General features: G+C 36.4%; 1 protein-coding gene across 3 annotated transcripts in view; it reads right to left on the bottom strand.

Moving 5' to 3' along the window:
* Window positions 1–13,765, bottom strand: part of LOC150080891 (protein IMPACT-like) — a 130,434-nt gene that overhangs the window by 37,201 nt on the left and 79,468 nt on the right. The gene's annotated exons all lie outside the window — the stretch shown is intronic.

The raw sequence follows: 13,765 nt of genomic DNA, 5'->3' as shown, positions 1-13,765 counted from the left end.
TCAAAGTACTTACTAAGTTAAGAACTGAAAAGCAAAAAAAAAAAAAAAAAAAAAAAGAAAGAAAGAAAAATTCTTGAAAGAAACCTTTAAATATTCACAAATACATGTAGTATCCATCTGAAGGAAAGTTCAAACAGAATGCAAGTACAAAAGTATTGTGACAAAAAAATATATATGTCAACGAAATAGATAATTCATACACCAACCATTAAGTTCAATTATTACTGTAAATCAAATGTTCATACAAAAATAAAATGTGGCAATTATATTTATAATGAAATAAATAAAACTGATCTACCATAAATAATAAAATGTGATAACTGTATTTACAATAAAATAAAATAATATGAATTAAAATATTATAAAACATACGTGTAATTAAAAGCGATAAAACCTGTAGCTCGTCAGCTTTCTTCCTCAACAGTATCAAACCTTCTTGCAACATCTCCTTAAATAGCAGGCTCACGGTGCTTCCACATGTGGTTCAACCAGCGCATGGTCTGAACTGGAAGCAGAAATGGCTCGGGAGTGTGTCAAACGGAACCGCTCATCCGTACTCAGGACAACAGTTTCAAATGTTGTTTGGTTTTTAGGAGCATTAGCAACTAAGGCCATATTGCTCCGGAATATGCGGTGGTCATTCCCTGACCTTTCCGCATCTTCCATATTTGGTGGTGACGGGCTCGAACCCCGGTCTAATCAAGAAGCGTGTGGTACGCACTGCTGCTCCTTCCCACCTGGCTACGGAGACGCCACAGTTTCAAAGAGGGGATGCATATGCATGCCTCTGTCTCTATTGATAGTATTGTTATTGGATGAGCAGATTCACAAGCTCTTGAGCCATTTACGGTCCCAGAACCCATGCGCCCGGTCAACAATAACTGCATCCTCTGGGGAGATCCGATGCTGCTTCTCCCAAACATGCTTGGCCACAGCAGACTTACCATAATCCACGACTTTTGTAGCATTTAGGTGACGATCCTTGAACTGCCACCTTCTTTCACCTACATAACATTCCTCACAATCCAGGCATTTTATCATATATACGACTCCGCTACTAAGATCCTTTGTTATTGGATCTTTTACCTGGGACACGACTGTGTGCAACCTCTGTCCTGGAAGTTGCAGTGTGTCTTATAGCTGCGTAATATTCTAGTTAAACGTTCGGTAAGGCCCGGATAGTAAGGAATGTATACAGTGGGCCACAGGTACAAATGGTTCCCTATGATTGGACATAACCCCTCTACTATATCTGTCCAAGATCCTCTGGGGGTAGCCGCATTTCTTAAGGTCTGCTGTGACTCGTCTTATTTCACATTCTCTATCCACAGAGGTGGCACAGTGGGACCCTGCTCTATCCATTAGTACCTTAACCACACTATTCATGTCTAGCTTGTGCTGAGCTATAATGGGTGTATTGGCCTCTACACATAGGTTTTTTGAACACTGAAGTTTTAAGCCTAAGGCCTATCCTAGAGACCAATACATCCAAAAATGGGAGGGTACCACCTGCTTCCACCTCTGAGGTAAACTGAATGAATTGGGAGAAGCTATTAAGCCAATTAAGTGCATCCTCCTCTCTACCCTTTGGAATAACGGCTAAAGTATCATCTACATATCTCTTCCATTTCCTCATGGGAAACTGACACCCCTCACAAACTTTATTTTCTAATTCTCCCATGGCCAAATTGGCCACGATAACACTAATGGGTGAACCTATGGTTACACCATGAACCTGCTTATACATAGTTCCTTGGAACACCAGAGCGGTGCTAACCAGACAAAGTTCCACACCGGAACATATATCTTCTTCATTTAAAAGCGACCTGCTACCCAGAGAGACATCATTATTCAATGTCTTTCTTACACAATGTACTCCATGCATAATAGGAATACATGTAATGAGGGACACAACGTCAAAGGAAATCATGATCTCATTTTCATCTATAGTTTGGTCTTTCACAAAGTTCACAAATTCTTTACTATCCTTGATGATATAGCTGGAAAGACCTACTATAGGGGAGATCAACTTAGCCAAAAGCCCAGATAAAGCGTATGTAGGGCTTCCTATAAATGATACAATGGGTCTAAGAGGGACCCCCCCCCTCCTTATGTGTCTTCGGAAGCCCATAAAATCTGGTGAGTCGACATCCCGTAGCGTGTAGGGACCAAAATGTCTCTTTAGAAATTTTCTCCGCCTTTAACCAAAGCTGTCCCATTTTATTAACACGTCTTTCCAGACCAACCAACGGGTTTCTCTAACCTTATAGGTATTACTGTTCTGCAAAAGGGCCAAAGCTTTTCTATGATAATCTTCTTTATTTGAGACTACCGTCGATCTCCCGTTATCCGCAGGTAATACCACGATTCCATCGGCCTATTTCAACTCTTTTAAGGCTCTCCTCTGACTAAAGTTAAGGTTAGCAGGCGCCGTCTTCGCTTGACTCAGGATGGCACCAGACTTGACACGAATCTCATTAGCTAAGGCCTCTGGTAATTTGCTAATAGCCCGTTCAATTCCTATGGCTATTTCAGCAACGGATGGTTTGAGAGGCATGAGCGCAAATTTAGAACCCAAATTTAAAACTAAATTTGAAATTCTCTAAAATTTAGAACTCCTATTTGCTCCTTAGTAAGATGCCTACTATTCAAATTATGTACAAAGTGCGTACTTCTATCATTACGTTGCATTACATTTTCTCCCAACAACCTATTGAACTTCATAATCTGCATCTGTAAGAATCTGCTATTCTAGTAACTTTATCCGAAACTAATCTTCTTATAAGTACCAAGTGTCTTGCAGATAGTACAGACTTATTTGTCTCCTAGTATACCTTAAATCCTCATGTAATTTGCGGATCCAGACGTTCACTAACTTCTTTTGGTAACATAGAGTAGCCCTCAGTAATCGGTCATCCTGAAATGGTGTCTTGACTCTTATAACTGGTTGGTGTATGAGTTATCTATTTCGTTGACATGAGTTTTCCTAACCTCAGAGGCCTTTTTCGGGATAAAAAAAAAATAGCAAATAAATAAATAAACCTGCAAGAAAAGTTAAATTCATATATTTACTATACCAGCATAACTAGAAATAATCTTTAAACAGAAAAATCCAACATATGGAAACAGGGATCTCAAATGCTACTGGTGCCTTACAACAGAATGCTGAATAAACTAAATAAGTATATTAATTCATATTTCTAGTTAATCACACAAAGAAAAATGTCTGGCATTAGGTTTTTGAGATGTACTAATAATAATTAATAAGTATTCAAGATTTGGAACAGACCAGAGCAGTGGTTTTAGTGTATATCAGATTGCTGCATGAAAATCACACAGATTCTGGAAACAGATCACAGAAGTTCTGAAAATGTTCTGTTAGTTTGTTTTTTTTTTATTTGTTTTTCTGTTTTTAGAGATATTAAGGTTTCATGCAAGATTTAGATTTGCAAGAAGGTTTCACAAAAGATTTAATTTGCAACTTAGAAAGCACCAGTGTCATTGTTTTGCTTCTACTATGGATATTAGAAAATGAATTATGAATAAATTACAAACTGGTTATGGGGACCTTGGAAATGACAAAAACTCAGCTATGGCTTCACAATTAAATCAGTTAAAAAAATCTCCTAATAAACTGTGACATTTACATAACATTGGATGCAACATCAATTCATAATTTCATACTTCTGCTACTAATGTCAAATTTTCCAGGGAACTGACCAGCAATATACATACCTGTTTGACTTTTTATAAGTTGGAGAATGAAAACTTTGACTTAACTGTCACTGTTGTATAAAGTGATAGGCCACATCCTAATTGCTGCATACAGGTCTGAAGGCCCCATTTTAGGAACGATGTGAATCCATTGGAAAGGGGTACAGAGAGGAGCAACAAGAAGAATAAGGGGAAAACAACAGGGTATTCTCGCAAAGACTTCAGTTCTGAAAATTGCAGTGCTAGGAAACTAGGCACCTGTGAGGAGACCTATTTGAGGTGTTTAAGGATTGAGTCCTTAAACACCTCAAACAGGTGTTTAAGGACTCAATCCTTAAACACCTCAAATGGATGGATTGGATTGAGTATGCTAAATGTTGATAGCATCCTTACTCTTGCTCAGGCAACACATGTAGGGGCATAAATTTAAATTGAGAATGGTTATTGGAGAAATGTGCTTTCAGCCAGCAGGTAATTGATTGTTAGAACATATTTCCATCTAGTTTTGTGGAAGTTGATAGGTTGAATAAATTTAAGGATGAACGGAAAAAAATATTAGACTTGAGGGACATATGAAATAGGTAGGGTTTTTTCTTTTTTTGCCAATGCTGTATAAGCTTGCTTCCTTACATCATTTGCCACTACTAATACAGATATTATCTTTGAGTATGCAGTGACTTTATTTCAAACGTTTTCACCTTCTGATCCTCATCCTCTTAAGTACCTTGTGGTTAAATTGTCATAGCATAAGCCAAAGCCTCTCAAATCTAGCCTATGTAGGGTTTAGAGAGTTAGTGAAATAGTTTTTGAAATTCTGCTTCCATAAATATTTTTGGAATTCATTTTATTTTATTAATTTTGCACTCTTCAAATGCACTAAGGTAGTCTCAGCAAGCAAAAGTGACATTTTTCATTGGTATCTAAATAAATTGGTTCATTTTTTATTGGTACCTACCTAATATTCTTTAAAAATTGAGGAATGCAGCTTTAATTCCTCTTCTACTCCATACATTTTATTTAAAATAAATAAATGCACAAGGCATAATACTTTAAGAGTTTGGTATCTATATAATATCGGTGTTTAAATACACCATAGATAACTCTTAATAAACTACAAAGTAGTTGTTGTAGGCATCATTTGCTCTTTCTCATATTGTGCTCTGCCTTCACGACGAGTTGCCATGATATTGCACTACTTCGAATAAGTAACTCTTCACTAATAGAGAAGGCTATTGTTACTTATTCTCAGTTGAGTACCACCACCCAGACAGCACTGTTTCACGGCTATTGGCCGATCATCAGTGGGTGGGCAGGTACCCTGGTAATGCAGACATGACGACCCAGTTGTGAAGTTAATCACACAATATGAGAGATGCCAAGAGGTGTAGATGTCAATATTTAAAATAAATAAATGCACAAGGCATAATACTTTAAGAGTTTGGTATCTATATAATATCGGTGTTTAAATACACCATAGATAACTCTTAATAAACTACAAAGTAGTTGTTGTAGGCATCATTTGCTCTTTCTCATATTGTGCTCTGCCTTCACGACGAGTTGCCATGATATTGCACTACTTCGAATAAGTAACTCTTCACTAATAGAGAAGGCTATTGTTACTTATTCTCAGTTGAGTACCACCACCCAGACAGCACTGTTTCACGGCTATTGGCCGATCATCAGTGGGTGGGCAGGTACCCTGGTAATGCAGACATGACGACCCAGTTGTGAAGTTAATCACACAATATGAGAGATGCCAAGAGGTGTAGATGTCAATATTTAAAATAAATAAATGCACAAGGCATAATACTTTAAGAGTTTGGTATCTATATAATATCGGTGTTAAATACACCATAGATAACTCTTAATAAACTACAAAGTAGTTGTTGTAGGCATCATTTGCTCTTTCTCATATTGTGCTCTGCCTTCACGACGAGTTGCCATGATATTGCACTACTTCGAATAAGTAACTCTTCACTAATAGAGAAGGCTATTGTTACTTATTCTCAGTTGAGTACCACCACCCAGACAGCACTGTTTCACGGCTATTGGCCGATCATCAGTGGGTGGGCAGGTACCCTGGTAATGCAGACATGACGACCCAGTTGTGAAGTTAATCACACAATATGAGAGATGCCAAGAGGTGTAGATGTCAATATTTAAAATAAATAAATGCACAAGGCATAATACTTTAAGAGTTTGGTATCTATATAATATCGGTGTTTAAATACACCATAGATAACTCTTAATAAACTACAAAGTAGTTGTTGTAGGCATCATTTGCTCTTTCTCATATTGTGCTCTGCCTTCACGACGAGTTGCCATGATATTGCACTACTTCGAATAAGTAACTCTTCACTAATAGAGAAGGCTATTGTTACTTATTCTCAGTTGAGTACCACCACCCAGACAGCACTGTTTCACGGCTATTGGCCGATCATCAGTGGGTGGGCAGGTACCCTGGTAATGCAGACTTGACGACCCAGTTGTGAAGTTAATCACACAATATGAGAGATGCCAAGAGGTGTAGATGTCAATATTTAAAATAAATAAATGCACAAGGCATAATACTTTAAGAGTTTGGTATCTATATAATATCGGTGTTTAAATACACCATAGATAACTCTTAATAAACTACAAAGTAGTTGTTGTAGGCATCATTTGCTCTTTCTCATATTGTGCTCTAGTGCAATATCATGGCAACTCGTCGTGAAGGCAGAGCACAATATGAGAAAGAGCAAATGATGCCTACAACAACTACTTTGTAGTTTATTAAGAGTTATCTATGGTGTATTTAAACACCGATATTATATAGATACCAAACTCTTAAAGTATTATGCCTTGTGCATTTATTTATTTTAAATATTGACATCTACACCTCTTGGCATCTCTCATATTGTGTGATTAACTTCACAACTGGGTCGTCATGTCTGCATTACCAGGGTACCTGCCCACCCACTGATGATCGGCCAATAGCCGTGAAACAGTGCTGTCTGGGTGGTGGTACTCAACTGAGAATAAGTAACAATAGCCTTCTCTATTAGTGAAGAGTTACTTATTCGAAGTAGTGCAATATCATGGCAACTCGTCGTGAAGGCAGAGCACAATATGAGAAAGAGCAAATGATGCCTACAACAACTACTTTGTAGTTTATTAAGAGTTATCTATGGTGTATTTAAACACCGATATTATATAGATACCAAACTCTTAAAGTATTATGCCTTGTGCATTTATTTATTTTAAATATTGACATCTACACCTCTTGGCATCTCTCATATTGTGTGATTAACTTCACAACTGGGTCGTCATGTCTGCATTACCAGGGTTCCTGCCCACCCACTGATGATCGGCCAATAGCCGTGAAACAGTGCTGTCTGGGTGGTGGTACTCAACTGAGAATAAGTAACAATAGCCTTCTCTATTAGTGAAGAGTTACTTATTCGAAGTAGTGCAATATCATGGCAACTCGTCGTGAAGGCAGAGCACAATATGAGAAAGAGCAAATGATGCCTACAACAACTACTTTGTAGTTTATTAAGAGTTATCTATGGTGTATTTAAACACCGATATTATATAGATACCAAACTCTTAAAGTATTATGCCTTGTGCATTTATTTATTTTAAATATTGACATCTACACCTCTTGGCATCTCTCATATTGTGTGATTAACTTCACAACTGGGTCGTCATGTCTGCATTACCAGGGTACCTGCCCACCCACTGATGATCGGCCAATAGCCGTGAAACAGTGCTGTCTGGGTGGTGGTACTCAACTGAGAATAAGTAACAATAGCCTTCTCTATTAGTGAAGAGTTACTTATTCGAAGTAGTGCAATATCATGGCAACTCGTCGTGAAGGCAGAGCACAATATGAGAAAGAGCAAATGATGCCTACAACAACTACTTTGTAGTTTATTAAGAGTTATCTATGGTGTATTTAAACACCGATATTATATAGATACCAAACTCTTAAAGTATTATGCCTTGTGCATTTATTTATTTTAAATATTGACATCTACACCTCTTGGCATCTCTCATATTGTGTGATTAACTTCACAACTGGGTCGTCATGTCTGCATTACCAGGGTACCTGCCCACCCACTGATGATCGGCCAATAGCCGTGAAACAGTGCTGTCTGGGTGGTGGTACTCAACTGAGAATAAGTAACAATAGCCTTCTCTATTAGTGAAGAGTTACTTATTCGAAGTAGTGCAATATCATGGCAACTCGTCGTGAAGGCAGAGCACAATATGAGAAAGAGCAAATGATGCCTACAACAACTACTTTGTAGTTTATTAAGAGTTATCTATGGTGTATTTAAACACCGATATTATATACATTTTATTGTACAATAGGGTTTTTTTTTTTTTTGTTTTTGTTTTTGTTTTTTTTGCATTCTTCTTTTCTTTCATTATAGGCAACATTAAGAGGTGCAGAAATACCAAGATCAGTGATGTACAACATTCAACACTGGGGTGATCTGCTGATTAGTCACCAAACATGAATACGCTGTTTTTATCATTGGGTCAGTTAACGAACATCCACCTGGATCACCAAATGCTAAGATTTTTTTTTTTTTTTTTTGCTTTATTGGTGCCTGAAGAAAGAGTAGTTTCATCACACTCTCCTTACAAACAAGTTGTAGTTTACATACAGGTGCAGTTACACCTAGAACATGTTGAGGGGTTTGTTCATGGTTAAATATATATAGACGGTTTATATCCATACAGAAAGAGCCATTCATGATTGGTTAATATCATCAAATAAGCAGGGAACTGCAATAGTGACATGCATGTGAAAATCCTCAAAAATACCAAACAACTTTTGTAAATTTGCAAGTGCAAATTCATGTTTTTGTTCTACAAGCAAAAGCAAAACAATGTCCTTGAATAAATGCAAATGTTAAAATGTGCCCTTTTATTGCCAAAAGTTTATTGCTGCCTTTCATGCTTGCCATGTATGTTGATCAGGCACTACCTGCCTATTTGAATGGCTCAAACTGTTTATATGTAAAATTAGCATATCTTCAGATTTAAATCCAGTGGTGAGCTATTTTTTAATCAAATTTTGGTAACTATGCAAACATTCTTAATTGCTCAGTTAGTCAAAAATACCCAATTCTTGGAATAGACGATAATGAAAAGGAAATTTGCTATTTGGGGGAAGGGAAATACACACACAAAATTTATTTATATTTTTAATTTTCACCAACTTATAATGATGGCAATGTCACATTAGTTACTATATCACCTGCCAGAGAAAATGAAACATATGTTACACACTTCAACAACAAATTATAAACACTCGCACAAATTTCAAGAATAGAACTGATCACCTGTATAATTTTGATCCATAAAATGTACAATATAATAATTATCGTTTTCTGTGGGAATAAATTTATTATTTCTTGTATATCTGTAATATAATCAATAATTGGCAAGTCCAAATTTAATAATAAAGTTATAAATCCACTAGTCAAAAACAGGAGTGTCAAATTCAGAAGTTCTTGTGAACAGCACACCAGTGAAATTACCGAGAAATCTTATTAAATATTTTCAGGTATTTCCACTTGTGCAAAAATTCACAACCTTATGACATTTAAAGGTTTGTACAAATTTACAATTTTATATAAGTGCGGGTCACCATTTATTATTATTTTCATTCAGGCTTAATCCTTTTTAACCTGTAAAAGTTGACAAAGCTTGAGACAACAGTTTTACAAGCATGGTGTAAAACACTAAATAAATTTCTGTTTATATTCTGGGTATATATAGGATTAGAGGAGTTTACAAAAACTTTACCATATTTGGCAATCATGTGGATAGCTCAGATACTGGATGGATAGTGCACTGATTTTTTTTTCTTTTTTCCCCTATGAAAACCCCAAACACAAAAGGTATCAAAACCTACAGTACTTAGTACTATAGGTTTTGATACCTTTGCTTCTTAAAGTGGTGAAACATGGGTTTCACCACTTTAAGTCTCCAATAAGCAAAGTGGTAGTATTGCACCGGTTGATGAGAGTCATGTACCACTCATGTCACATGTTAGTATTAATACATATTAGTATTATATTATAGTATTGTATTATTAGTGTATTTTATATTAGTACTAGTAGTGGTATTAGTTAGTATTAGTACTAGTAGTACCATGAGTGGGTTGAGGGAGGGATTAGAAATTTTACTAATTAATTTTGTTATAATGCAGTATTTTTTTTTGACATACATTAATAATCCTGAATTTGGCTGAGTTTGCTAACATGAATTCATTGTGAACTCTATCTAATACATGTTAGGAGATTGGGAACGAGGGTAGCCTTGTTCAGGCGAAGTTTTTATGGCTCCGGAAAATAGAGAAATTTTTTCTGTTTTATTAACTTAAATTGACTTAAATTGGCATATTAACTTATTTTCTAGAGTAGCTTTATATTCCTAATTACGATATTTAGTTTAAATTTTAACTTAGATAGAGATTTTGTGGGTTATTACTTAGTATCAGTAAGAGTATCCAATCCACATGTTTCACAAATTTTGCAGAGCCGGCGAATGGGAAGTTTTTTAGCTATATTTAGCCACTTTATTGACTAATTGTTATATTAAATTATTTTCTATAAATAGCTTATAGACCTAGTCAAGATCTTTGGTTTATTCTGAATTGAGACAGCGAGATTTTGGAAGTTAATTAATACTTAAGTGTCTGTAGATTTACCATTCGTAACTTGCCGCCATTGTTATACGATACGTTATATCCTGAACAAGATAGCGTTAGCTTAGTATGGTATAGTATATAATATTATCAATTAACCAGTAAAATTTATTAATCTTGTTAAACTTCATTGTCAATTAAATTGTGCTTTTTAACTAAATACATATAACAATTTATATTTTACAAATGTAACATAATTAATGCATAACATAACTTGATACGGAAGTTATATAACGAAACTCGAAGATAATACTCGATACTGAAAAAAATATATACAGTGAAACTTCTCCTAACGGACACCTCTCGTTAACGGACATCTCTCTACAACGGACATTTTCAAATTCCCCAACTCACCTCTATTGGTTTTAACATGTTTGCAGCTTCTGTCTAGCGGACATTCTCTGTGACAGACGCGGACAGACAATCTGCACTGTTTCGTTTAGATTAGCACTTAATTTGATCTCCCCATAACGGCCAGTGGGCGAGCTTACGGCCCTTTTTCTAGGAACTTTTCTTCCACGTATTGCCTCACTAGTGTGTTTATTTTCTATTGCCGATTCTCTGAATTTTATCAAGGTTTACGTCGCAATTCTAAACCCTTTTTCAAGAATTTTAAGGCACGTGTAAAACTTCTGATGAATTCGGTGTGTGCAAGGGGGGGATATGGTCGGCCTTTCTTCTTTTCAGTTTCAGTTTTGTTCAGTGTCGTGTGAAGTGCACAATGTCTTCTCGTAAACGTTTAACTTTAAAAGATAAAGTCCAACTCATTAATGCGTATGATCGGCAAAAAAATAGTGTTCGCAATCTCGCTGCAAATTTCAAAATCGGGAAGATGCAGGTAAGCGACATCCTAAAGAAAAAAAATGAACTGCTCAAATAATTTTGGCAACACGGAAATGATCAGGTTCAAAAATCATTCCCGAAAACTGTTGGACTTCAAATTGACAATGTTACGTATGAGTGGTTTTGTCGCGAACGGGCTAAAAAAATTCCCATTAATGGGCCTATTATTAGGGAAAAGGCTTTGGAGGTTGCGAAATCTATGGGAGTAAATGAGTTCAAAGCTTCTGTGGGATGGCTACACAAGTTCAAAACTCGGCATAAAATTTCTTTGAAAACCGTAAGTGGTGAAGGTGGATCTGTTGATACTGGGGTTGTAACAGAGTGGACTGTCAAACTGGAAGATTTATGTTGTGATTTTGAAGCTAAGGATATTTACAACTGTGACGAAACAGGGTTGTTTTTTAAAGTTTTTCCTGAAAAAACAATGAGTCTAAAAAACGAAAAGTGCCAGGGCGGAAATATTTCTAAGGAACGCTTGACTGTACTATTGTGTACAAATATGCTGGGAGACTTTGAACAACCTCTTGTTATAGGAAAACCACAAAATCCTCGTTGTTTCAAGGGCATAAAGTTGAATCTTGAATGTTGATTGGAAGTCTAATAAAAAAGCGTGGATGACATGAGATATCATGAGCGAATGGATAAGTCACTTTAACCAAAACACGATTCGTCAAAACAGAAAAATTATTCTTTTCATGGATAATGCTGCATCTCACCCGCACATTGAATTGTCCAACATTCAAATCGTTTTTCTGCCACCAAACACATCTGCAGAGTGTCAGCCCTTGGATCAAGGGATAATAAAAAATTTTAAACTTCACTACAGAAAACGTGTTTTAAGACATCTCATTGCAAACATGAACGATGTAACATGTGCGAGTGACCTTGCAAAGAAACTCAGCATCCTAGATGCGATTCAATGGATTTCCTCTTCAGTAAACGCAATTAGAAAACAAACTGTCGTGAACTGTTTTGTAAAGTCTGGCTTCTCAAACGCAAAAATTGAAGTTGTGAACAGCAATGTGGAGCACCAAGAAGAACAAGAACTTCATCTATTGATAATATACGATACTTCAGCTACAAGTGACCCTGGCTACAAAGATATAGACTCGAACCTCACTACAGAAGATGGTGCTATAGATATCAACGACATTATCATCGATATTTTTCAAGAAGTTCCTCATGAGGATGAAGAAATGGAAGGAGGTCATTATGTCGAAGAACACTAACGACGAACCACCAATGAAAATAGAAGAAGCGCTCATACAAATCAATCGTTTAAAAATGTTTTTCGCCGCTGAAGTATCTTACTGAAGGACTTTCGATGGTTTCTTCACTCCAAACAAATGTTGAAAACAAAATTATCAGCCGGAAGAAGGTGCAGAAGAAAATAAGTGATTACTGTATGTATTTTTCATAAGATAAAGTCATAATATGCATAGCACAATTGTATGTATATTATTTACAAAAATATTGTGCAAAATCTGTATATAATTTAATTTAATTTTACATTAAACGTTTAACGATTTTTCTTTATCTCTTGTGTATGTAATTGTATATTATTTACAAAAATATTGTTCAAAATCTGTATATATTTTAATTTAATTTTACATTAAACGTTTAATGATTTTTCTTTCTTTTTTTTTTTTTTTTTTTTTCCCTCAGACTTCTTGTTAGCGGACACTTCTCTCTAACGGACACATTTTCGTTCCCCATGGCTGTCCGTTAAAGGGAAGTTTCACTGTATAGTTATAACTGCGATACAAGTTTAGGAATAAAATTTCGTACTGAAATTGAAATTTTATTGAAATTGAATCGAAATCATGACTCAGACCAAAGCAGCAGAGCAAAAGGCTCAAGCTAAATGGAGTGCTATGGCTCAGGGGAGAAGTGAGGGGGACAGTTGACCTCTGAATCACAACCTTTTAAAATGCACTGCTTGCTTGATTGTTTGTAGAGCAATCAGGTACGGGACATGATATTGCCAAGGGGGGATGTCTTTGTGTGTTCGCGATGTAAGGAGTGTGAGGAAATCGGGTGACAACTCAGCATTGTTATGGGCCTATATGAGAGCTTGAAGGACAGGGTGGATGCCCTCGAAGGATCTAAATTAAAGGGCCCATCAAGCTCTCAGCTGCATACATCAATGCCAGAGCTTGCACTTGATCATCACGCAACACATCGGCAATCCCCAAGGCAGAATGCGCTGGTCCCACAGGAACTAGTAGTTGATGGTGACTCTATTGTCAGGGAAACGGGGAACATGCTATATAAAAAGGATGGGTGGAACAGGACCAAGGTATGTCATCCAGGGGCAAAGGTTGATGACGTTGTAGAGTGGATATCATCTTTTAAGGGCACAAAACGTGATACTGTTGTACACGTTGGCACAAATAATATTAAGATTAGGAGACTGGCGGAATTACTTAACAAGTACAGGTCACTGTTGAAAAAAAGCAGTGAATTAGGGTTGAATTTGAAACCCAGACACAATAAGAGGGA

Source organism: Mastigoproctus giganteus, chromosome 9 (assembly GCF_048544385.1).
Source record: "Mastigoproctus giganteus isolate SK-2022 chromosome 9, ASM4854438v1, whole genome shotgun sequence".
Taxonomy (NCBI): Eukaryota; Metazoa; Arthropoda; class Arachnida; order Uropygi; family Thelyphonidae; genus Mastigoproctus; species Mastigoproctus giganteus.
Note: the sequence above shows the minus strand (reverse complement) of the source record. Positions and strands in the feature narration are given on the sequence as shown.